The sequence below is a fragment of the Lonchura striata genome, chromosome 3, assembly GCF_050655825.1.
Source record: "Lonchura striata isolate lonStrDom1 chromosome 3, ASM5065582v1, whole genome shotgun sequence".
NCBI lineage: Eukaryota > Metazoa > Chordata > Aves > Passeriformes > Estrildidae > Lonchura > Lonchura striata.
In genome coordinates this window covers 40052289-40079795 of record NC_140705.1, presented here as the reverse complement: position 1 = coordinate 40079795, position 27507 = coordinate 40052289, and the positions used below count along the sequence as shown (strand labels likewise).

The following is a 27507-nucleotide window of genomic DNA, read 5'->3' as shown; positions in this document are numbered from 1 at the left end:
TTGCAAAATACATTGCAAGATTCAAAGATTTTTATTTTACCACCAGCCCTTTATACATGTAAATCTGGCTGCTCTCTGTGCCATACCTCAATATTATGGTAGTTGATTTATTAAAGTAACTTTGCTAAACTCTATGTGATTATAAATTTCTACGCTGGAGTGTCAAAATATTTTTTTTAGGTTTCAGTTAAAACTGGCAGATCATTTCTGAAGAGAATGCTAGTGAAAAATATGTTTTTATAACAGGTAGGTCTAATGGTTTAAAAACAGTTCAATGATGCAACCTTTCAGGCAGGTACTTGATGCTTGTCTGAGACAGTTTGTTGGGAGTAAAAGATGTACCTATTGTTCTCCCCATTAAAATTTTGCTTGAATTTGGAAAAATTAGAGCCTTTGAAGTAAATCTATATGTAGGTTTCATATGTTCTCCAGATGCTCTTTGGAGAGCCTTCACAGCTAAATGTATTGCACTTTAATCCTTACTAAGACATAGAAAGAAAGACATCTAAAACTTCTAGCCCCATGATTTTCTCAGCCAATTAGGCTAAAATACAAGCAAGTATTATGCTCTGGGTTTCAGTGTAAAAGCCAGAACAGCTTGAAGAGTTAGGCACTAGCTCAGGCTCCTACTTCATGCCTGCAGTAGGCAAAGAAGGAAAGACAATCCAGGTGCTCCTGTTTTCAAACTGGCATGATGTACACTTGACTTATCAGTCAGTGCTGTCTGACTTTTGTTTTCAATACTGAAATAGATACCAGAGCTATCAAACTGATACCAGTTTATGTTTCTCTGGTGTGGTGACAGGGATCATCACCCAAGAATCAGTTCCTGCCTCACTGAATGACACCTCAGGCAGTCTGGAGTGAGAGTGTCAACACGATGAAGCAGAGAAATCCCTACCTAAAACAACTGCTGTTCCTAGAGAGGCTGAAGCTTGGTTCCTGGTTCAGAGAAAAGTGACTACAACCTGGAGTAAAGGGACATGGATGCCATCTTCTGAAGCTGATTTGTGATTCAGACTTTCACAATTTCTATTATTAGTAAATTTCACAATTTACTCTCATAGGAGACAGTAAAGCAAAGTACTGTATTATCCTTAAAGAGAAGGATCTAAATGAAATATTTCAGGCTGGTTTGCCAAGGAAATGGAGCTTCTGTCCTTCTACTTCTCGACTTTTCTGCCAGTCAGTCTACTTTATAACTTTTTAGTCTGTTAGGAAATTTAACTACAATATGAAAGACAAGCAGAAGTCTTAGAGACAACTGCATTTTTTAAAAAATCTGCAGCTGGGAAATGGAGAGACTCAGCATGAAAACCCCATTGAAAAGAGAGCAGGAAGAACTCGGATGTGATATGTTATGTGGCTTGGTAGTAGCCAGCTGCCCAATCTGCATATGCATAGATCCAGATTAGCCAGGGTGTGTGTTATTTCTTGCCTGACAGATGTCAGAGGGTTTACAGAGGGAGACAGAACTATTGTAGTAGGAGTGAGGGAAGGAAACGAGATACAAATCTGTAGGAAATCAAACTCAATAAGCTGTGATACTCACAGGACAACTTGTGTTCTTTTGCATATTTGGTAAGAAAAAATTACAAGCACATACAGTTGTATCTAACAAAATTCTTTTCACTTCCTCTGCCAGCTAATAAAAATCTCAACCCTGTTGTGTAGCCTAAGATTTCTTAAAAAGGCAAATTTTGGAAATGCACACAGTAAATATTGCACTTATGGTGAGTATCCTCAAAAGAGATGGAAGGGACAGGCTGAGGTAGGAAAGAAATTCAGGATATATAGTCCCTTTTTCAGGGAACAGTGGGAGGGGTGGCAGGGAAACAAGACACCTCTGGGTTAACATGGCTTGACAGCAGGAGCAAAAGGGAAAGCAAGAAGACAGCATTCTGTAGTCATCTTTCAACACAGAAATGTACCCCCAGAAAATTGTAGCTATGCTTCATCAAGTTTTCTTTTTCACTTTACAGCAACTAATCCAGGCTTTCTATATGCAGGCTGTTCCACTACTCAAATAAGGCACTGACTTTCATTTAGATGTTTTTGGGGTACATTATTTGGAGAAAAAGTAAATTCTTCCACCTCCTTCTCATCCTAACCCAGAGTTGTAGCACAAAAGCTAGCAACAGGATTAATAGGAAATGAAAAGGAAATCCATTCTGCTCCCAGCTGCAGACCTGCTTTCCCTGTCTGCATCTTCTGCCTCCACTTACATGAATGTCAGGATCTAAATATGAACTGGTTAGGCTGCTCTCACAGCACTTAGACTGTCCCTCCAAACCAATGTTGTTGCACATCCCCCAGCATGACTGGCAGAGTCTGACCAGGCTTCTCTAAAATACTCACCAGGTTAAGTAAAATTTTGTCCAGCTTGTGGTCTTTCCTGCTAACCAATCTTTTCTGCTGCTTCCTTGTGTGCTCATTTAAGGCAGATTTCACTATATAATAAATACCAGCACCCTATGACCCCACTGTCAGTGCCAGCTGTGCTTCTTCAGCCTCAGAAGACATTACAGCCACACAGTCTCTGACAGAGCAGACTCCAGTAACTGTAATTCACTGTTTGCTCCAGCCTTTATATATATGATTTTTCTTTGCCCAAATCCAATGCAATACAGAATTCGTACAGATTTTTCTCCTTTGGATTTAAATTGAGACTTTACCAGAGCTGTTTAAAGATTAATTATACAGAACAGTATGATTGATCATCCTAGCAGATATCAGGCTATTGTTTAACTCTACTCTTTTGTCATTATGTATCTATAACTACTTACTATTTCACTCTTGAAATATAGGAACACTTTAGACTTTCTCTACTCAAAAAGACAGCTTGCCTTGTAGCTCTGTGGAAAACCACATAGTCACAATGATAATCCTGAGTTAGCACCTCACTGGAAGAGAACAGAGCATTATTCCTTAGGTTGCAATATCCTTGGGGCAGGAACATTTTGGTATTGTTTTAACTATTATTACTTTCCATCTGGTGTTTGTCCAGAACCTATTTCCAGTGTCCTGGTTTATGACTGAAGCTCTAAGACCTGACAGGGACCAGAGTAATTGAGAGAACTTTCAGCAGTAAAAGCAGCAGAAATGTGAAAGTAAGAGCAGAAGGAAACAAAATACAATGTGAAACACTTTCTCGTGTTGCTTCTTCATTTCTCAATTTTTTTTTGTGGGAAATCACACAAAGAAATTGTCATGATTTCCTTTGTTTCCTAGAGAGATGCTAGCTAGGACATACCACATCAAGGACTTCAGAAACAAGCACTTTTTGCCTCTAAAGTGCCTGTAACCAATGACCCCAGTGAAAGACTTCTCCAAAAGAATACTGTAAGTTCATTTTGTGGGCTTCCATACTGCAATCCAACCAGCGAGCACAAGCAAATCAGTGGCAGCTGGAGGAGATAAAAATCTTTGTCTAATGGGACACTCAAGATTTATTTTTTTACTCTGGGAAAATTCCTGTTAGGGTCTGCACATAGAAATTTGTGGCCAGACAGAGCCGTTACTTGCCTGGCTGAAAAAGCTCAGTGATCCAGTCACCTCCTCAGTGTGCAGCAGCCCTCTGTGTAATATGGATCCAGATACCTGGGATGTCATCAGTAGTCCTTTAATGTCAGAGGGACTGTCTTGAAAAGACTAGAGCCCGAATGACAAAGTGCATTTTTCAAAAACACTTATCAAGCCTCCTCATGAGGTTACCAACTTTCAAAGATGCTCTCACCTGCCTACACAGCACATCAGAAAGCAAATTCTTGCTCCATGCAAACAACAAACACCTTAAACCCCACTGTGCACTTTGTGCAAAGCTGAATGTGGAACATTTTCACTGCAGCTCAGTGACTTGACAAGCACAAGCAGCAGCGGCTGTGAGAAGCAGGGCTAGCTTCTCTGTATACAAAACCACAACCTTTATTAACAGTACAAATATTTGAAAGCAATTCTCAACAATCTCTTCACCACAAGAAAAATTGATACTTCTAGCCATCCTCATTGCCAAAACTTTAATCCTTATCAAATGGAAATCACCATCTGTCCATTAGATCAATGACTGGCACTTGGGTCTCATTGATTTACCTATTATGGAAAAGATACCATATGAGATACATGAAAAATTAGACTCTGTCATGGATATTTGGTAAGATTTTGCTCAATCTTTGCAAATGAGATAATTAGTTATAGCTTTCTAATTTTAAACTAGTGTAAGTGTTACAGATTAAGTGACTGTAATCTCTCTTTCCTATCCACATTTCTTTTCACATACATGCATAATGAGACTTTTGTCTATAATTTTTGTGTCACATTAAAAACATTAAAAGATGGAAAAAGGAGATCCTCCTTCCAGTTTGAGTTGAGTAAAACTTCATTATCAGTGAAAATCAATCATTATGAATAGATTCAAAATTATTCTGTATATTGTAAGTAAATAACAAAATGTCCCAAAAAAGCTTGTCATTTGAAAAAAAATTGCCTAATATTTTTACATCTTAAACTACCTTTTCTTGAAACAATTGCAATGCCATACCAGATGTCTGTCTCATCTGTCATAATTTCAAAATGCATGCATTTCTTCTAAATTTCTGTCATACCAGAAAGAGAAAATAATAACTGCAGAAACATGGCAACAGCCTGTGTTCAAACATGTAATCTGGGTTCTCATCCAACCTGATGTTTTCAAAGGTCTTGCAGGTGCACAGTTGAAAGCAGCTGCCATTGTCACTGGCTCTTTGAAAGTCAGCCCTCGCTGTGGCAACTGCAGAACCTGGCTTTGCTACAGTGAATGCAAGTAGAGAGGCAGTGCTTCTTGGATTGTGCTCATGAATGCACAGAGGTAATCCATATGATTGCTTCTTAAATTTCTTCCATCCCTATTTCACCCATCAATCTCAGAAAGCACTTTTCTCCTTTTCCTTGGGTTGGCCCCATTGATCCTCATAAGTTTTGTGCCCAGTCATGGTGGCCAAAACTTCAATCTTGCCATCTCACCACTCTGTACTCTGGTTTGAACCCAACATTACCCTTGAGAGGCTTTTAGGAGTGCCAACCCTTTATATCATGCAGAGAGAACAGCATTGACTTTACTGCCAAAAATAGCAATCATCTCCTTTATCCCCCATTCCTAATCCCCAGCCCCTCTGCAGCAGCCCCACAGGCAGCTGGCTCAGGGGACTGACTGGTGTGTGATGGTGGGGATTTCTACTTCCATTCCATACTTTCCCATGGGGTAGGTTACAAAGGTCAACCATCAGAGGTGTTTTGACCTGTGCCTGCTGGTATGATAGTGCATGAGCATGAAAGGAACCAGAGGATGGATGGAAAAGCTTACTTGGGACCAGGGGCAGGCAGGACTGACTCTTCTGGTGGCAGTGCTGGCTTTAGCAAATGTGAAGTGTCTGCAGAGCTACACATTTAAGAGGCAATAGAAGCATGTACACCTGGCCTCACTGTCCCAGTGTTGGGTGCATTATCTCCTGGCCTGCTCCAGAATGAAGCACCAGTGGTGCTGCTGCAAGTGTAAGAGCTTCTTATCAATAAAGGGAGGGGGAAGAAATAGAGAAGAGAGCAAGAGCACTGGGCAGCCTGAAGGGCTTCAGCCTTAAGCTCCAGTTGATGTTAGAAAAAGCCTTATCTCTGTATCTAGCACAGCACCAAACCAACAGTCAGCCCTACCTGTTTAGCTCAGGAGCAACACCCCCACCCCCAGCTCCACTTCTCCTTTCCTACCCCACAGGCTTTTACTAACTGTTTTAAAGTACTTTTCTCTGTGAGCAATTACCATGTCCTACTTGTTTAGATTAAGTCGCTGTCAGTTCATTTTCATCCAGATTCCTACTTCAGTCAGTGAGGAACTGCTAATGAGACAGCATAATCTGAGTTCAAAGAAAATAGCGGGGCAGAAAACATTTTCCCTGGTTAAAACAGTCTCAAAATTTCATTATACACTGGCTACATGTCTCTTGTAGAGTCATGGCCACTGAATTTCCCACAAGATTCAGAGTAGCTTCAAAATTATGATTCCACAAGGTTTTCTTGAAAATACTCAAAATATAATTAGTCCTGATGAGATTTTTAAGTCTTCCAATATAATTTCAGCTGAAGCAGATTTGTCTTCTTGGACCTGCAAATAGCATAAAACAACATTTCTTAGAGAGGTGAGGACTGTCCCACTCATTTCCACATTTTACTCCTGAAGGCTAAAAGAGATGATGCACATTTCAAATCATAATTACTTTGGCTGTTAATCCTCCTAATACGGCTATAACTATATGGTGACTGGAATGGTTACTCTGCAAAACACAATGCCCACTCACTTATCAGGGAACCCTTATAGCCAATATATCTTGGAATCCCTCACTGCCGTTATGAATAGCTGCTGTTGAAAATCAACCATAGAATAAATTTAGCAAATAATATAGCTATGGAATAATAACAAAGCCTTTGGAATAATTATTAAACTTAAATTAATTAAAAATATTAATTTTGTTTGTTTTGTCTCAGAATTTCCAAGGAGCAGTTATAGAGTGCTATAGAAATGAATAAATGTGGCTAGGGGAGCCAGACACCCACAACCTTGTCACAGAATATTATTCAAGTCCTTGATTTTATAAGCACAGGAAAGATGCACAGCATCTGGGACTACAATAGTGCAAAGGACTGAGCAGTTAGAATACACACATACAGACCCCTGAACAAGCACTTTCCTCCATCAGTCTTAACTTCAAAAAATTGAGCTTCAAGGCTCTAAATAGAGGGAAACTCTGCCCGTCTTTTGTCTGATTCTACTCCAGCAGGACCAGTGGTATTTTCTGAGATTTCATGGGACATACATTAGTGCAGGATTTCCTGCTGCTGTTTTCTCATAAGCTCCCATTTCCCTAAAGTTGGCAATATTAGAACTTTTGAAACCAAGCAAACTGTATCTGTATTAGCTTCCCATTATTTTTTCATGACACTTTCTAACCACTGTACCTCTCTTGGTGCTGTAGGGTTTCCAGTTTATATCCTTAAAGGAAGTACTTTCATGACCCTGAGGACAAGTATGATGTATTTCCAGTTTTGCTGTGTTACTAAAAAAAACAAAACCCTACAAAAATCCCCAGTAAGCCACAAAACCAGAACTACTAAACGAGGGTGCCTAATAATGAGGGGATTAATAAGATACTGTTTTGCAGCAGTCCAAGCATAATAAGAAGTGTACCAGCACTATTGCCTGGCACAAAGTGATGTAAATGAATGAACAGCCATAGGAGCCAGTGCCACCGACTGAAATTCGCTGCTGTCAAATTGTGAGAACTAATTGCTCAAATGATTCCCTTTCAGCTTCTCTCCCACCTTCCCATATAACTTCCCCTCAATTTCTAGCACTACTTTCAACAAATCTAATTTACTGCACAGTTACTATTTCCTAATGTGGCATTTTTTGAGTAAGGCAAGAGTTGGCATGGGAATGTTTTGTTACTCAACAGAGCTCTTGCTCCAGTTACGTAACACACTTGTATTTTTTTAATAGATGCCATATATGTTGTCAATAATTTCAGCACCTTGAAGCTCACATAAAGCATACAGATATGCATCAAATAATACATAATGTTGGAGCCTATCACATATACGCTATATATGCTGTATGTACAGATAGAGGGATCTTTGATATTCCATATCAAAGATACTTGCGCTTAGGCTTTCACAAAAAAACCCCAAATGCACAGTGTTGAAACCCACACCTTGTTGTGCCATAGTAATGACACCAGGTTAACGAACCCCAAAACTCAACTCCAAAATAACCCAGAGCAAACCCTCCTACCCTATAGTTTCGGCCAAGCTGCCAAATCCTATTACAAATTCAATCCTATTAAAATGTTCCCAGGTTTAAGCCTGCTTTGGAGTTTTTCATAAGAGTGCGTGACCCCAACCCAAACCCCTCCATGTGTGGTCAAGGGACCTGCGGATAATTGTAAACTTCACGGGCTCCCATTAATCTCGGCACAGTCAGATATTAGCGCTTGTAAATCAGCACCTAAACAAGGACAATAGTTAAAGCCATCAATAGTCTTTTAATGAGGCAGATCAAAAACAAATGAAAGCAGCGGGGCATTGGGCTCTGCCAAGGAGGGGCAGGGGAGCCAGGGGGCTTTGTCTTCCCTCCTCGCACACCAGCCCATGGCCGGAGTCCAGGACCCCTCCGCGGCGGCCGGGCCCGCCGCCCAACTCGCGGGAGGAGCGCGTCCGGCCGAGCAGCTTGCCGGGGAGGCTGGGAACGGCCGGCGGTGGCCGACCGCCGCCCCGGGGGCGCGGGTGCTGCGGCTCTTCGCCGCTCCCACCGGGACAGCGCCCGGCCCGGCGCGGCGCGCCCGGCAGCCGCCGCGGGGCCGCGCCCCTCCCGCCGGCCGGGCGCCGCCGCGCCGGGGCAGCGCGCGCGCCGGGGCTCCCCGTTGCCGGGCAACGCGCGCCGCCGCAGGGCCGCGGGACGCCAGCCAGGCCGCGCCGGGCTTAGGAAAGCGCCCGGTGTTTGACGGGGAGTGCCTTTCCACCGGCATCTCCCCTCCGAGCCGCGTATTTCAGGTTCACAAAGGTGAAGGGCTCGGCGAGAAAGTGGAGGTGAAAGCCCGGCCCCGCTAAGATCACCGGGGACGGACATTCCTCCCGGAGCTCTTCCGCCGCTGAGCAAACGGGGTTTTGCCCCTGTAGTACAACGCGGGCAGGAGGGAGTGTGAGGCGAGGGCCCGCACCCTTGTGTGGGTGAGGTTTGCGTGGGGAGGACACGCGGCGATCGTGCCTCGGTGAGGCAGCGAGCCACCGCTCTGCACCTCCGCCAGCCTCGGCCAGCGACGCAGCCGGGGCGGCGGGGCGGACACTGGGCTCCTGAAAGAAAATGTTTCGTGGTTTTTATTTTTTTGTTTGTTCGTTTTTTTTTTTTTTTTTTGTTTTTTTTTTTTTTTTTGTTACACCTGTGTAAGAACTGAAGAAGTAACATGAATAAGAGCTTGTCATTTAATCACCGTGAAATAATTCTGTGGCTGATAGTATTTTCTTTCTCTTTCTAATGAGATCACCTCACACTCACTGGCACTGATACAAACATTCACAGCTAAGTGCTCAAAAGAGGTTGAAGTACAAACTGTATATAATTCACCGCTTGAGAAAACACTATTTCAGCACAACACAATGCGAGATACTCTCAAGTATTCCTGAGGCAGAAACAGTGTACCACAGTCAGGCTGAAGTGACTGTTTACATCAACTTGATTGCACTTAGTCTTTAGTAAAGCTAACAGCTCTTCGTATTATTAGCCCATCTTCTCAGTTCCGAGGACCTTACCGATAAGGGGCAAAATCTAAGGTACGTGATGGCAACATGGTGTGTGCTAAGCTGGGCTGTGCTGCGAAGTGCAGCCAACGTTGGGTTGGCACGAAAGGGTGCTTTTGCCAGATGCCCAGCCCGCTCTAGAAGGAAGTCTGGCAAAAATAGCCTTGTCGCAACTCCCTGGCCGTGGCCACAGCCAAAAGGTGGCAGTGTTCAATTCATCATCCATCTCCACGCCAACACCCGGGCAGGTGCCTGCCTTCAACGTCTTTCATCTCAACGCAGTGACCTGTGCCGGTTTTAATTGCAAACCCCCTCCTCCCTCCCTGGACTCAAAACATAAAGGAATTGAAAAGATAACAGAGTTAGAGAATCTTGTAGATGGAAGAGTAGAAAACAACCAAGTCACTCACTGGTTTCACAGATCCACAGCTCTCGCTTTGGTGAGATGTATCCAAAGAAATTGTTTAGTTCACGATTTGGTTTTCCTGCTCTCATGCCAAAATAGAAACATGAGATTTAATGAAATTTGAGGCTCCCCGACTAAACTTACAATTTCAGGAGTAAAAAGTGATGCCTATTTGAAGAAGAAGTAATGCAGAAGTAATGACTACCAAAGGCATGCTGTTATCTCTCTCTCCCTTTCTCTATCTCTTCTGTCTCTCTCAAATAGTAACACTTATCATATAGGCACACTCATATAGGCATGCATGTATGTGAATAAGCACATTTCAGTTATGAGTAGAAAAGCCAATTTTTTTTTTTAAATCTCAGTGATTTTAAAAAATAGCTTAATTTTGGCAATATTTTATTTTTTTCTGTGAAATATAAAAAGCTAACAGTTTTGCCCTGAGAGTCTACAAAAGACCCACTCAAAGTCATTTGACTTCCAGTGAAAACCAAAAGAAAAAAAAGTGACTCAGCCATGTATTTCCTTATACAATTAAGAGAGAAGCCTGGTCTTGAAAACTGAGTCTAAACAGGGATCAATATTCTTTATAGGATATAGGATTCTATAGAATGGAGGTGCACTCAAATTCACATACTTAGTCAAAGGCACAGTAATGAGTAGAGCATAGTGTGTTCTTTGCCTGCTGTCCAATACACTGTGGTACTCTGCCATGTAATTTAATCTAGTACAGGTTGCAGCATTAAATAACAGCAGAGACACAAAATACTGTTGGTTTGTTAACCCTAGAAACAATGAAAACCCTCTTCTAAAAGTTTCCCTCTGTCCATTTGTTATTTTTTTTTCCTGTCTAAGGGAAAAAGTACACAGGAGAAATAAAATTATCTTCCCAATCCCAAGGTGAGAACACTTCTTTTTCTCCTGAACTTCATACATGTATAATTCAGTGGAAAGGAATACCACAAACTGAAGATGAAGACCCTGATTACATATGCTTTGATTATTGTTGTTAAATATGTTCTGATTAATTACCTTTACACTGAGTGCAATAGTGGGTGACAAAACATTGGGTTTTGGCTTGGTTATAAGAAGTGTCCTCCTAACCAGGAGAGGGGGAAGGGAGTTTAGGGTAGTCGCTCAGACACACAGACCAGACTCCCCTTATTCCAACATCAGCCTTTGCCCTTAGGGACCCCAAGGCATTCAGAGCTGTGTGTGGGGTCAGTTAACTCACACTTACCTTCTTCCTCTGAGAGATGTCAGTAGGTAATTCTAGACACCTGTTTATCCTCACCGGGAGTGCCACATGCCACTTCCCTGCTCCATGTGTATGTAATTGCAAAGCCAGCAGGGGATATTGGATGATATTAGAAGCTATGGCACCATTAGTATGCGCTGCAGCTTCTCGTCATTAAATACCGAGTATATGTTCTCTCTATTGTCATCAGGAGGCAGGAAACTACAGAAGAAGAAACTGATTTTCCAGCTAGAAACAACAGGAGCAAACTGAAGTGTTCACAGCACAACTTTGAGGTACTTTGTTCATCCTGTACGAAAATAAAATTGTTTTCCTTGCTGTCCTGTTTCCCTGCTGGATGTATAAGTTTTCTCAGGGATTACCTGTTGGGTCAGTTTTGTTGTCACCTGTGCATGACATACTTTCTTGACATGCAACTCACTGGAGTCAGCCAAAAGCCAGCTACTGCCACTGCCTCGCATCAAAACTCCTTTAGAACTGCGCATGAGGACTCCCCTAGAACTCCCCTAGAACTCAGCATCACTATTTGTGTCTCTGTTAGAGGTGCAGGAATTTCTAAACACAAACCACAGGACATCCAGTCTCCTACTGATGCACTGTATTCCTACTAGCTTTGCCATGCAGTTTAGTGAGTGTCAGCAGCTGGTCAGAAGATAGATGCCCACTTTAACTTAGATGTCTCGAGGTCAGCAGTAGTCACTGGTTAGAGACTGGCACCTTCAAGGCAGTTGATCTAGTTTTCAGAAACCATTTTAGAGTGAGGGGAATTGCCTGTTGAATTTTAGTTTCTCTGTTTAGAGGAAATCTAAGTTAGTTTAAACCATACATTTAATTTTTCAGTTGTTAACTTTGTGTATAATGAGTCTTAGCTTGATGATTATTTTACATCCCTGATTTCTACATTTCATTTGCCTTATCTTGCCTGTTACATTTGGTGACTGGTCACTTTCTAGCATTATCTTAAAACAGAGCATTTTAAACTAAACTATTAAAATATCTTATTCATTATCACCTGGTTTTACAGGACTTTCCTCTTAGTCATGGCAGCTCTATTTATAAGGGGATTTTGTCTACCAGAAAGAAATAAAGCAATGTATGGTTCTCAGTGTCTTTCTGAAGACTGAACCTCAGGGTATGTTGTGAGTTAGAAAAATATGTGTCATGTTGTTGGCATAGAAGAGCAAAATAAAAACTTTCTGAGAAGAGATACTTCTTAAGATTGAAAATTAATATTTTTCTATCGGAATGGTGAAAGATACTATTAAATCTTTTAAACAAACCCATTCTCCTAAAATTTGCAGCATAATTTCATAATTTTAAGAGGCTTAGGAGCACTGTTATGTGATCCAAACTCTCATCTTGTTCTAGAAACCAGTAAGTTTAGGATAGAGAAGAGGTTTAAGTGTGAGTGATAAGTGCATCTCTAGGAAACAGTTTGTTGGAGGCAGGACCTTGTAAGTTCCTTAGAATGAAAAGCTTACTAGGATGTTCTGGAAATTTGCATGATAAGTATGCGTAAAGTCACAGGGTGCAGTCCTAGTCCTATTTAAATCAGTAGGGTTACTGATTTAATAGACCTTTCTTTTGACTTTAGTGCTGCCACTCTTGTTTTTACTAAATCTGTTTTGTGGCCAAAATATGGAATTTTTAGGGACATTAATTGTCTCATGAGATAATTAAATAAGAATGCAAATTTTATATCTTATTGAAACCCTGTTTTTACTACACATAAATCAGGAAATCAAGAAACAAAATGAAAGCTATACTATAAGAATTTTTGTGAGGGTAGATCTTATTAGTTATATCTGCAATGGTTTGGTTAAATTCTGTTGCCTGAACTGTAAAATATTAAAGATCCAAGATAAAAAAGTGCTCCCATGCTTCAAATCTGACCAATTCTATTATGTGCACTATTGAAGGATGAAACTTTTGGATCAAAATGCTGGCAAGGAATATTTATATATTTTATAAAGTTATCTTGAAGGAAACAAGTATATACAGTGACACAAGCAGCCACAAAATGATTTTTTTTTATTTTTAAGTAGGTCAGATCTGGGTATATTATTCTTGTTGAAATGGTCATGTTAAGCTTTTCAATTAGGAAAGGATATGTCCTGAAGTTCTTCCAGTTTTTATTGATCCCTGTGTCATTTTTAGGATGATGAATATTTGTGTCATATGCAACTGAGTTAAGGATGCATTTCTTTCCTGAAATCATCTGAAGGGAATGGCTTTGGCCATTTCAGTGACCATCCACTTTACCATCAGAGGACTTTACATTAAAGGAAGCTTCATGTATTTTTAATATCTTCTGCACTGCTGCCAAGTTTAAAGCTCAGTAGACACAAGCATGCTGCAAAAATTCTGATATGTGTATTTCCAAGCCCTCAAAAAATGATTCCAAGCCTGGGTCTCTGGAATATTATCCCAAGTGCACTTTGAATCAGTGGAACTGTCTATTCCATCTTCTCAAGGCAATGAGTGTATTGTTTCAGCGTCCCCAGATCCAGACACATACATGACTTCACTGTTTGATCTGGGGAACCATAATGTACTTTGGAGAAAGAAAATAGGCAGAGCAGAATTACTAGTGCCTTATAAGAATTACTTATCCAAACCAAATTTCTCATAAACTGCCTACTCTGCTACTGTGTGCTGAAAAATCACAGCCTTCTTGGTCTAATTTTTTTATAACTGTGATCTTAAGCTGAGGCAACTTGGCTTTTTAGCATGGAAACTCCATGGGAAACAGAGAGGCTTCTCTTTAAGGAAAGAATAAGAATTTCTCCTTATTTTTGTCAGGCTGACAGAAGGAGCTTTGCAGCTTTCTAGCTATCCATGTCCTGTGGGAAGTTACTGTGCTCTCTATTTTTGGCAGGTCATTATATGGATGAGCTACTAAGTTCATTTACTCAAATTTCCTTTGCAGAGGTTCCAAAAATAGGGGTAATTTCAATACTGATGACCAAAGTGTCTCTCCTACTGGTTGTGTAGGTACTGGGTGCCTAACAGTAAGAAGATCCATTCATTCTCAGATAGTAAAAGAACACAAAGTATAGGTGACAGTGAGGTTGTGATCCAATCAGAGTTAGAAATGTCAGGGTTTGTGCAACTGAAATTGGATTTATCACAAGACAGGGATATATTCTTTTTCCTCAGCGTATCACAATACATAATATTCTTGAGTAATTCTAGACTGTGCTACAAAAGAATAACTCTATAGAAAATGTTAATATTTGTTCAGTGTAATTCCCTTTTATCATGCTTCAAAAAGTAATAAAATAGCAGTCTTGGATCTGTTATATGAGGTCCTTGAACATGCCTGCAAGTAAATTTAAAAAATAGCAAGAAATAAAAATACTAAGAAATCATGTAATCCTCATACACAGACTGAATGGATGGACTAAATATTTTACCCTGTGGCCACTTGGTGTTGATCTACAAAAAAGAGTAATTCTGCCTCATCTTGCAAGTATGAAGCCTCTTTTTTTTATCTTTTATATTTTATAAATTAGAGAATTTCTTTCCATAGTTTCACATTGTGATGCTAGCAAAGGGAATCTCATTACTTCCCACTATCTCAGTCCCGTTTAAGAGGAAAAATATGACTTCAAGGGCTTGTTGCTCCCTATCTTTAGGAAAGATATTTGTATCCAGTACATTTTTCTTTCTTGCCTCCTTACACCCATGAGCAGAAAACATTTTTTTGCAAACATTCCAACAATAGGTCATGATCACCATGACCACTTAACACAAATTAGAGAATTAATAAAACTCAGTATTTTGTTCTTCCTCAATCTCCTACCATCAGACAAAATATACAAATGCCTAGTTTGTCCATCCTTGATGCCACCCAGCACTCTGCTCAGAGTGAATGTCGCAGTATTCAGTTTCAGCAGTCATGCCTCTTCTCCCCTCCTTTGGCTTAACGTCTCTCTTTAATGTGTGCTCTTCCTACTGGAGCTTCTCTGAGATGTCTCAGAAGAGTGCCCAGCCCATCTTGGCACCTGCCCAGTTCTGGTGGATCCTAGTCTAGTCCCTCAAGAATGAATCAACTCAACCCTTTTTTAGGGATCCTTTCTCTGTTCTCAGTGTTTTGCTGGATGCAGCAGCTGCTGCCAAGTCAGCTGAGAAGGCTTGTGACCTCTTGGCTTGGGTTTATGGTGGTCTAACCCAGAGCACATTTGTGCCATACCTTCAAGGAGTTTTTTTTCCTACCAGCGCAGCACAGCGGACTGGACAGGCCTGGCATGCCAGGCTGCGTGTTGTTAACAGACCAGCAGAATAACTGGAATCTGCTGGAGGTGCAATTAAGCCTTTCTTCCAGTTTCCTTTCATGTGTGCCAGATTGGCCTAGCCTGCCATTTTATTGAGCCTGACAGCAGCTTTCATCCAAGCGACATTGATGAGAGTGCGTAGTTGCTCACACCATCAGCCTGCCAGCTCCAATGGACAATCTGAATAGCTGTGATCCTACATTAAAATGTCAGTATTAAGGGAGGAGAGCGCACCATTTTGTTGCACAGCTGTAAAACCACTTCAGCAAGGCTTTCAAGCTCATTATTGCACAAGCAAGGGGTTTCAAGCATGAGTGCTTGTTCCCTGTTCTCCAATTCACTCCATACCCTCCCCCCACCCTTGTCAGCCTTGCTTCTATAAATATACTTTTTTTTTTTTTTTTTTAATGGAATTCCCTGTCTTATCAAGGAGCAGTTCTCAGTCTGAGGCAGCAGCAATGTTGCAGACATAGCAACAACACAAACTTTACAACTGTGGAGCAGGACAGGGTAAGCAAACGAGGGGCTTTCAGAGACAGATCTCATTTTCAGTAAATTCCATGCAGGCTGTCTTGCAGGTATAGAAATAACACAGTACCAAAAGGCTTTTTGGTAAGTGGCTAAGGGTAATTTATTGTTCAAACAAATAAATAACAACAAAAAAAGTGTAACATCTCACTGAAATACTTGCTTTCCCTCTGCTAGGAGGACATATGTGCTCACAAATTTGTCATATTTGTCACAAATTTCCCTTTACGCTTTCTTGAATGTGCTGTGCACTTTGCAATGTCTTTACAGAGGAGGGTATTTTGGAAGGGTAAGAGAAAATAATAAATGAATGATGAGTCACTAGAATGTGGTAATGAAATAAGAAATTATTCTTATTTTATAAAAATATTTTTTGTGAAAGAAAAAGATTTATATGTTCCAGCTCTGTCACTGAGCCACAGCTTTTCTCTGAATCATTTCCAAGTCTCCAATATCCTTGAAATTCCTGTCAGGTGCTAAGAATTGAACCTATCCACATCCTCTCCTCTCCTCTCCTCTCCTCTCCTCTCCTCTCCTCTCCTCTCCTCTCCTCTCCTCTCCTCTCCTCTCCTCTCCTCTCCTCTCCTCTCCTCTCCTCTCCTCTCCTCTCCTCTCCTCTCCTCTCCTCTCCTCTCCTCTCCTCTCCTCTCCTCTCCTCTCCTCTCCTCTCCTCTCCTCTCCTCTCCTCTCCTCTCCTCTCCTCTCCTCTCCTCTCCTCTCCTCTCCTCTCCTCTCCTCTCCTCTCCTCTCCTCTCCTCTCCTCTCCTCTCCTCTCCTCTCCTCTCCTCTCCTCTCCTCTCCTCTCCTCTCCTCTCCTCTCCTCTCCTCTCCTCTCCTCTCCTCGTAGTACATCTTTAATATTCTTGGTGGGAAAAAGAGATTTTTACCATTTTTCAGTGCAGAGGACTTTTACCTATACAGATATTTTATCTTGAAACTCTGGTGTTGTATAACGAAAGAGCTCTATGTCAATTTGCTGGCTTTGCTAGAAGTGCCTCGGGTGCTTTGCACTGTTGCCTATTTCTAGTCTTGATCAAAGCCCTTTTCATGTCAGAAGACAGCGAGATCACTGGTTGATGTTCATCATACTTCATTGTAGAAGATCTGTGTATGTGCTGACCAGACTTTTCAGCTGCTGTCACTCTGCAATTTTGCCAGCTATTTTTGGAGAGCGCAAGTACCTGGCTGCTCTACTAAACACTGGAACCATTTCTACTCCCAAGGAAGCAATCTACAACTTGTGCATGTGTTTTTCTGTTGTTTTCCTTGGGAATTCCTTGATCATTTTGCTCTTAAATCAAATACATAGGGAAATGGGGGAATGGGGAAACACACCTCTGTATTTGGACCAACATGACTACATAGAGTATTGTCAGGGGAATTTAAATAAAAAGGCTCCAGTCATTGAAGGTGACATCATAAACAACATCAAGAACTAAAATTTCTTCATCTTTCTAATACTTAACAGGGTGGTGTTATTTACTGCAATATTTTTATTCTGCATTTGATTGCTGTTCATAGGACAAGACTTAAGTGAAAGTTTTCAATGAAAATCTAGTATGAAGAAAAGAAAATTTTTGGGATAGTGAATGTTAGTAAATAAATCCTGAGTGCTGATTCTTTCTCAGGCTTTGGAATAGTTTCTATTCTAATGAGCTCAAAATAGAAATCAGATTAATACGATTTGTATGATTTGAGTGATACGATTGTGTGATTTGAGTGCAAGTTACCCATTATTGTTAAAGCTCAGTTTGCCAAACTATAGTCATCTGGAGGCAAGGAGGTGGTGCAGGTTAGTGTCTAAGACCCCTGTGCAGCTCATGAAAATGGCCAAGTACCTTCTGATACTGAATCCAGTGCTAGAAGAAGTATTAGGTGTGGAATGACTTGCTCTCTGGAAGTTCTTATCCTCCTGTCCATGGGCTTTGGACTCAGCTATGAGACCGATCACATAACCTGTAGTTGTGATCAGATAAAGTGAATTCCATGGGCAATTGTTTACTGGTTTCCTTATCATGTGGTAGAAGTAACTACTAGTCTTTCACATGATTTTTTGTAGTCACTCAGAACATTTAAAAGTCTTGAATGGCAATAGATGTGTTTATTTCTAAATTTTATCCATCTTACTCATAATTTTAAATTTGAAAACAAAAGAAGTTTATGTCTTCCATATCTTGAATATGCAGGATTCAAGCACATGTATCATGGTGTTAGATAGAGTTCTGAAAATACTGTTAGTGGTCCCTTAAAAACAGCAATCTTTTTATAAAAACTTCTATTATTAAAATTTCTTTTTGTCACTTACACTGAATTATTACTTTATTTACTGCCTTTTAGGAGCGCTGGTACATGTGAGGCTATTCTCCACCTCCAATGATAGTGTGCATCTTCTCTGACTGATTTTCAGTTCATATTAGCATGCTTAAGTTGTCATTTGAACTTTCTTTCCTTTCCTGTGCTCTTGAGTATTTCCAGAAAATCAGTTATTTATACACATTAGCACTTAAGATGGAATGTAAGTGGTTGGAACTTAAAAATTCTGCTCACAAAGGATTCTGTTTATGCAAAAATTAATCACTGAAGTACATCAGATATAATTTTAAGATTATGTGGGCAACTTTAAGAAGGGGTGGCAAACAGACACATCTAATATTTAGTTTCTGATGTATAAATTCAGGAGTTTTTTAGTCCATGAGGTTGTTTACTAAAGACCAGCTTTTATCTGGGCAGCTGCCAAGGAAAATGCTACAGCAGGTCAGTGCTTCTTTTCTTGTGTGCATACCTGCTCTTTTATGCTTTCCCTTATGTACTGCTTAAACCAACCATAACCTGTAGGCACAAAATTCTGCAGTATTTAGAGAACTTGTTTGTTCATTTTTAAAGAAAGCTTTCTATCCATGCTGTGGAAAGGCAGTAAAGAAAACTAAAATAACCCAACATAATAAAACACACATCCACTCTCAAATAAAGATCTTCTTTCCTCTGGGTTCAATTTCCTGATATCTTAAATGTCTCTTATGCTTGTGAAGATTTGTTTTACTGTTTGATATGTCCCACCTGTGATGCATCACCGAGCACCAGACACCCACAAGGGAACAAGCTAAAATGCATTTTCCTGCTTGGAATTTTCCTTTTTTACAGTGGATGTGGAGAAACCCCACCCAGAACACTGTCTCATTTGCATCATGTCTCTAATCATCCTTTTGTCCCTCAGAAAACACTCCTGCTGAGAGCTAAGGGAGAAATCCTCCAATTCCATCATTTTGGTATCTTGCTTTACCATCTTCATTTCCATTTTTTGTTTGATAAATTAAATAGATAAAAGTGAACATCTCCTGCTTGGAGATGGCTAATCTTGCAAAATGTTTATTCATTAGGATTTGCAGTTTGTCTTCCCATTTTGGGCAGTTGGCAGTAGTTTGAGAAGCTTGCAAAAAAAATCAGATAGCTTCTTTGTTTAGTGTGGAAGAATAATCCAGCTCTAATGGGTCACAGAGGACCCAGTATCCACTTCAGAGGAAGAAAATTATGAGTAGGTGAGTACGTTTTACATCTCTCTCTCTCTAGTTTGTGGGAAGTGCTCTGTTTCTAAACGACCCTTATTCCCCATCTGGGCTTGCTAGGGCTGAGGCCAAAGATATGGCTGCATTATGAACTACATTTAACAGCTTTCACTGCTCTCCTGGTTCTCGTCCTGAGACCAGCAAGAAAATACAAGGCAGCAGCATGCTTCTGTCACAAAGCAGAGGCAGGTGCCCTGGAATCCTGGCTACTCTGGTCCTCTAACACTAGGACTGTAAAATGGGCATCCTAACCAAACATAACCTGCTTTTTAAACAACACTTCTGGCTGAGTTCTCTGTTCTGAAAGAGTTAATTTTCTGCCTCAAAGGGGACAGCTTTTGTCCAGGAGTGTTCTCTTCAGAAGTTGCCACATGCTGGAGAAGACAGAGTTGTTAGCTTTGCCCTGACACTGACTTCCTGAAGCTTCAAATTAATTTTCTCCTTTTCTTTAAGAAACTTCCCATTTAAAATCCATGGCCCTAAAGAAAAATAGCTCATAAATGCAAGACCTTTGTAATATATAGTAAATGCTAAATAATTTTAAAAACACATGATGCACTATTTCTAGGCATGAGCTTCTGCAAATGAGAGGCTCAAATATATTTAAAAAGGAAATTAAGTATGATATACAGAAGTAGGCTCATCATCATAAGGTGATAACTTTTTTCTTTAAAAGGTGGTATTTTGAAAAGCAAGAAAATGTTTGGCTTCCTAGTGCCAAAGGAATAGACACATCAGAAATATTGTTTGGCCAAACAGCTGCTTTATTAACATACCTGGGAGTTACATACCTGGAATGTATCTTTCAAGAACTCACCTAGAACTATTTTTTTAGTTCAGTTTGTTTTGCTTGAGGGAGACAGACTTTAACCTTCCTTCTCTCAGTGATATTTGGCAGAGTGTTGCCATCAGCGGTCGCCCTATCATGTGGCCTTTCATAGAATCAGTGAGATTGGAAAAGACCCCAGAAATCATGCAGTTGTTACCCCAGCACTGACAAGTTCCCTCTGATGCTTACCCATAAACACTCAACCTTACTGCCACCATCATTAATCTCCAGACAGTCAAGACAGTCCCTAACACATAGGGCTGCCTCGCGGCCTCTGCCTCCTTGCCTATCCCTTTGGAAGAATTTATAGCCATCCACTGTAGCACTTCAGTTTTGTGACCTGTCTCACCAAGTCTCTGTGATGGCTACTATGTCCCAGTTTTCCTGCTGCAGCATGGCATCTACTTCCTCCTTTTTGTTGCTCCTGCTATGTGCAATAGTGTAGATGCACTTCAGTTGGGTTAACAATCCTGCTCCCTTTTCAGACGGAGAAGCTGTAATCCCTGCATGACCATTCTCCGGTGCTTCTGTGGTTTCTTTCACATCAATAATCCTTGTATCCTTGATCTCCATCCCCTACTTGTACTGGGGTATCAGACTGACTTTGCTGCTGCGTCCCTTACCCTTCCCTTGTAAGGGACTCACAAGGGGAAAAAGGTGATGGACTTTTTTATCAGCATCATTGGGAAAACCAGTCACAGGCCACATAATTTCTAGGACATAGCTTACTTTCAATCTGATTTTAATGTCAGGTCACTTTTCACAGTTGGCCTCAAAACACCATATAGCCCTTTATTATCCAGTACAAATGTATCAAGGATTCAGTCTCCATTCTGAACATTTACTTTAACTGAACAACTGAATACATGAAAAGTTATGAGGAAAAAAGTATCTTTAGTAGTAAAGTTACTCAAAATCACCATTTTCTTAGAAAAATTAGAAGGGAGAGCCCATTGAATTCCTATTACTCAGATTGCCTGCTGATGCAAAGTGCTGCAGAGCGGCTGATGTTGGCAGCAACACCCACCTGACATGACCCTACTGAATTTTTAGAGAGGTTTTGTACACAATGTTTAAAGAAAAATTCTGTGTTAGTAGAATGAAATATTAGACTTTATTAAGACAAAATAACTGGTCTGCCATTTTCATTGTGAATGCTGTAAGTCAATGCTGTAGTTCAATAAGAGCACCAAAATTTCTCATTTGTGCTCTGATAAATTTTAATAGAGAAAACATCTGAAACATACACCCTGATTTTTTTATCTGGCTGATACTAGGCTTTTTCTGATTAAGTCTATAGAAGGGTTGTGTAAATGTTAAGGCCTACCTGTGTTTGCAAGTTGAGCTTCAGCTTATGTCTGACCAAAACATCTAGGACAAAGATATACTTAAATTTTGGGTAGGAAGTCCTGAGAGAATTTCTGAAAATACATATATACATTAAGAATAAGGAAGAATGGGCATTTCTGAAGATACGGAGGGATCAGTCTTGGCAATTCCATGGAATGTCATGTGGAGGAAACCAATGCAGTGCTTTTCTCAGTTTTAAAATGCAAGCTGTCTAGCTTCTCATGGAAGAAGAACTTCATGGGGCACAACTGATATTGGGTTCCAAGGGATGTTACCATGGCTTTACATTTTGAGCAAGGAAGCTATGAATCTCATAGATCATCAGACTTAAGGAATGGATTTTTAAAGTAAAAGGATAAGCCTTACAGAAGTCATGATAAACATTACAGCATAATGTGATAGACCCCATGTATCAGAGAAATACATATTTTTCCACCCCATTTTTCATCTGCTAAAGTGAGAATTCATTTTACAAAAGACCTGAAATACAATTTAACCTTAGTGGGACCATTTGTAATTTTAACTACTAGCACTTTGTATAGCTAAAGCAAGAAGGAATCCCTCATTAGAGGGAAAACAATATTCTGCAATAGCTTCTGTTCTCTTTCCTAATAGCACTGCATTAGTGTTCATGAGAAAGTAATTAATAATCTATGAAGTAAAATGATAAAATGTTAGTGACTGAAAAATAAATACTTTTCAGTATAAAAAAAAAGACCCAGACTTAGTTCTGAGGCAAAACTGAATATCCTGGAAATCCAGTTCATATTTTTATCATGCGACTCTAGGAGCTTCCCATAGTAACATGTTGCATCTCTTTCTATGCAATATCTGATGAAACTGTGGGATGTTTTGTGGAAGTGTGATAGCAGGTCACTGGTGAGCATGCAGGTGAGGAGGTACAGATAATTAGGCTGCCAAAATCAGCAGTGTGTCACTTACTGAGACTAAAACTTTCTGCTGTCTGGACTGCTGGAATCTATGTGAGCGGGTAGCAGCCATTATGCTATGACTAAGTGGTTGAATTTTCTGTCCTCCAGGAAGAATTCACCACTGGGTGCTAAATGCTATATTATTAGTGTTTTATAAACAGCTGTTGGAGTTAGCCTGTGTAAAGGACTGGAGAAGTCTGTTTCTGAGGTCTATGACGGGTTGCTGAGAACTTGGTGGCTTAGCAACAGATGCCACATTTTCTTAGACCTAAATAGGAAAACAAGGAATGTTATGGGTTTTGGAACAAAATGCCTATAGTAACCTCAACAAGAAACCAGTATTACCAGAATGGTTTTATGTGTAGGAATCTGAAGACATACTCAATTACCAAAAGATCAATGCCTTTTGTTAAACAGAATTATGTGTGGTGTGAGGCAAAAGAAAATTCAGAAAGCTTGCTTTATTTTCATATTAATTCAACCAAAATCAAAAGTAGGATCCCTAATGCCCTTACTGGGTACCGCAAGATCCCTTTTCTCACTGAGCTAAGAGTTTATTATTTGTTATCAGGCATTTTGAAAGTGGAAGGTATTTTTGTGTTGTGGCATACTGCATATTATTTGAATTAAGCGTAGTCCAGCTTTTCAAGAACAGGAAGGAAGTGTGTGACAACCACAAGAAGATTATGGAGAGGAGAGTAACTCTGCAGAGTTATCTCCACAGATGTGGTTTAGATTATTTTACAGAAGAGTCAAAGGTAGCCTATTATATTTTCTGAAATCAGTAAATCAGAACATTCATGCCTGAGTAAAATTTGACCCTCAGGATTAATCTGCCATTGCAAAGAGAAGATCAGTGCTATCATATATAACCATGTGTACATGTATGTTTAAGAATGATTATACAGATGTAGAAGATGATGTGTACTTTATTGCCCTTCTAAATGCCCTCCCAGAAGCTTTTCTCAACACTGTTGAACATTAAAGACTTTTGTTTGAATGTGTGGAATTTGCTTTGTATTGCCTTGGACAGGAATACATCTTTCACTACCACAACCTTCTGTAACCCTCCTGCCCTCTTCACTCCCACACCCCCACACAAAGACACTCCTTAATTGTATTACTGTTAGGCTGACCTCCAACCCCTACTAAAATGAGGACAAGGCTAGTTTTGTGTTTCATGGGATAACAATTTATGAGCAATTAAAAATGAAGAGACACAAAGCATTCATCACAGTCTCAGCTAGACAGGCAGCTGAGGTCAAAGGTTCTAGCAATGAAGTGTGCACAATATATTTTTATTTCTGTTTTCACTAAGAAGGAAACGGGTTAGCTAAAAATTATGGCATGCAGCCTCCAGTTCAAAATAGGTGCACTTAATCTTTCAAGACAGTCCATGCTTGGGCAGATAGGTTATGACAGCACACACACACACACATGCACAGAGACACACTTCCAGTGTGTATCTCAAAACATATTCAGAACATATGAATGGCAAACTCAAACACACAGTTGCTTAAAATGTGAATCACTGTGTACCCTGACTTTTATCCAGTTTACAGTTTAGCAGTTACAGTTTTTGCATGGAAAATACCATTTCCTTTGAACTTCAGAAATAAAATAAGGTAGTATTTGATATTTTTTGTCTGTATTTCAGACTGCATGTAGGAACTCAAGGAAACTTCATGTGTTAACAAAAGCTACAGTAGATAATTTATATAAATATGGAAATTAAGGTTTCCATGTTAGTATTGGTATCATGGTACTGCTGCATCTCCACAACCACATTAATATCCTGAGGAGACGTTTTGTTTTGTTTCCATTTTTTGTTTTTTTAAGATAGACAATGCAGTACCAAACCTGTCACTGATTGCTGATTTAGGGTTTATGTCTCAGTCTGGCACAAGTAAAAGTATTGGTGAATCATCTATTACATTATGCCATAAATCTGGTTCAGTGAGATTTGAAATATATTTCCAGCCTGGATCCAAACTAAAAGCTGAGAATGAACATTTCTGAATTGTTATCCCAAAAGATCTTGATATACTTGTTTTATCAAAGCACCTGAATGGCAGTTCCAACAAGAACAAAGTGAAGCACTGACTAATGGGTTCAATTTTGCTCTGAATGAACACGGGCATATATATATATACACACATGTACAGTTCTTGTGGGATTACAGTAATTGAAAGTTCACTTACACAAATAGGAACATTTCTAGCCTTTTGGAGTAATTTTCTATTAGAAGAGAAAACATAAGTTAAAAATGTATTTCATTTGCATCAGAATCACACCACTTTACAAGTGGATAAATAATGTAAACTACCAAAGGAGGGTTAGAATCTTTTTACTTTATTTTTGTTGACTGAAGTGACTCTAGTTTATTCAATAAGGAATAATTTTGAGTTAGAAAAAAGTGATTTACGTGAAGCATGAAATTTTCTGAATTAAGCCAAATGATGAAAGTAAAAAGAGTTGGTAGTGATTTGACTACAGAATATGATGCATTTGTTAAATGAGAAGTTTTTTTCACTAGGAATGAAAGCCAGTAAATAGTTCTCCAAGAAAACAGGGGAAAGTTAAAAAGTCAATGATACTTTTAGTCACTGTTGGTGACTAGGAAAAAAAAGAAAGCTTAATAAGAAAGCAAGATGAAGGACTTAGTGGATTGTGTCAGAAGGATCTATTTTATTTGTGCAATGTTGAGAGCATTCTTCAACAAAAGAGACAATTCTGTCAGAACATAGTCATGACAATAGAAAGATGTTTTAAGCATCGTAAGTATCTGTCATGCAAATATAATCTGATCAGGTTAAGTGCTATCCTGTATGCTAGGCCTAAACTAAACAGGGACATGCACACTAAACCTGATGTGTGCTTCTCTCATGTTTCTCTCATGACAGCCAGTTAACACATTAGCTATGTTTGGGACTCATTCTGCAACAGAACAGTGGCTTCCCTTAAACATCTCCAAATCACCCACACAGACAGTGGTGAAAATCAAGTAGGACTCTTTGGGAGAGAATTAATTATAAATTTTTAGGATTTTTTTAATATTAAAAGACAATAGTCCATATATTTGTTTCCATCTGTCTGAGTAGAAGCAGTGCATAAGGAGATAGTAGTCTTTCAGAATTTAGAAAAAGCTGTATCAGGCAGGCGGATTATATGAGATAAAATACATAAATTATTATAAGAATATTGATTTATGTATATAGTATATATAATATAAATATATACTATTTATATAAGAGTATGTATATATAGTGTAAGAATCATTGCTGTTAAAATGTGCAGTGGAATATGAAATTTTTACTTTCATCTTGAGTGGTAGAAAAATCAACAAAGCATGCAGTCCTTTTATGAGAAATTGCAAACCTGGTATTAATAATCTCAAGAGTTAAAGAATACTTTTTTGGGGCGGCAAATTCCATAAGAATGTCAAAATGGAAAAGCAGTTTTAATAAAATATTTTTACTCTTTGTCAGATGTCTGTGGAATAGCAGGACAAGGAAAGAAATGAGAATATAGCCAGGTCTTTGTGAATCCTTAAGATTATACAAAAAAAAAAAAAATCTTTCCTACAGCATGTCTCTGTTTTATCATTCTTTAGTGGATAGTTAGTGTGTTTAGGCTGAGGAGTGTGTTACAGAGTTATGTGCCCCTGACAGATATCCCCTGTCCAGCATGGTGCCTGAATGGCTCAGGGAGGTGAGACATGATCTTTCCGAAGGACAGTAGGGATACCTCTTTCCACCGAAGGTGTTTCAACTCCTGACCAGAAGAATTTCTGGGATTTATAATGCAAAATGGGAATTAGGATGTTTGAGATTAGAATGCATTGGATGCCTGTGGAGCTCTGTTATGGATGTGTCCTGTTCTCTGTCACCTTTGTAATTGCCTTCTTTAGTTTAGTGAGGTTAAAGTTCAGAGTCTGCATGTTTCATCTTCTTTTCTAGGCACAGAATAAAAATTCCTCATATTCTCTGCTCCTCTCTTTATGAACATTTTCATGTGTTATTTAATGATTGAATTGGAGGGAACAGTTTGTTGTACTGGCATGGTGTTCAGACTTTTATCACTCCCCAGTGTGAGTGAGTTCAAGAACTTTTTGCTAGTCTGAGAATATGTTGCTGATTCTTTCTTCTTGCACAGCAAAAGTTGCCTTTGGTTTCATGCCAGATTGCAAGTTGCAGTGGTTATGAGAAAACCTGTTACATGCACTGCCTTTAATGAGCTTATTTCCTGTTCTTTCAGAATTAGAGCAGCCTAACTACAAGAAGAGCTTGGGGGGGAGGTGATTTGATCAGCTTGGTGACGGAGGTCCCACTTTCAATTGACTTCAAATCAATAGGTAAGGAGAGAGTAGACAGTGTGATGGTGAGATGTCAGTGATGGGCTGTACTGCCTTGATTGGATTCTGAGGCCGTCTGTCCGCATATGGCCTCATGTTTTTTGCTGTTGCTTTTTTGGTGACGGTGCAGAATTGATCTGCACCAGGCAAATATTGACAAAGAAACAGACACTTACCTTGATTGCTGTAAGTTAGCAAAAATATTTTTTTTATGGATCACTAATAACAAGGACATATTTTCAGATTGTATGTGTGTGGTTGGATTTCTATCCCTAGATACTTACTCTTTTTGTGGCCCTGTACCTGGTCAAATATTCAAATATCCACATCCTGCTTCTGTTTGGGATCAAGTCAGTAAAGGGAATATTTACCTGAAGATCACTCCAGCTAGATTTGGCACCTTGTTCTTCTGTGAAGGAATGTGAATGACACTGAAGGATGGAGGAAAGAGAGACTAGGAAAAGGCAGGGGGTGCATTCTGTGGTTCTGCTGGCCAAAAGGGGGATGCACACATGCCCCTCTGGAGACATCTGATATCATCTGGAGAGAGATACTTGGGAAACCTCTGATGTGATTATTTATACTGAGATCATCAGGACAGTGTTGGAGAGTATCAGGAGGTCACAGGATATTAGTTAAAGCATCACCACATTTTTTGGGAATTAATTCCGACATTATGCCTTCTAATGTGGAAC

General features: G+C 39.8%; 1 long non-coding RNA gene across 2 annotated transcripts in view; it reads left to right on the top strand.

Annotated features, from left to right (window-relative positions):
* LOC116183425 (uncharacterized) overlaps positions 1–27507 on the top strand; it is an 85601-nt gene that overhangs the window by 22378 nt on the left and 35716 nt on the right. The window contains exon 1 of one of the 2 annotated variants that reach the window (XR_014953696.1): positions 16557–26812. The exons of the other annotated variant lie outside the window; for it this stretch is intronic. This is a non-coding gene — a long non-coding RNA (uncharacterized LOC116183425). Of the gene's footprint in view, positions 1–16556; positions 26813–27507 lie in introns of those variants that run through there. 2 annotated transcript variants of the gene reach the window in all.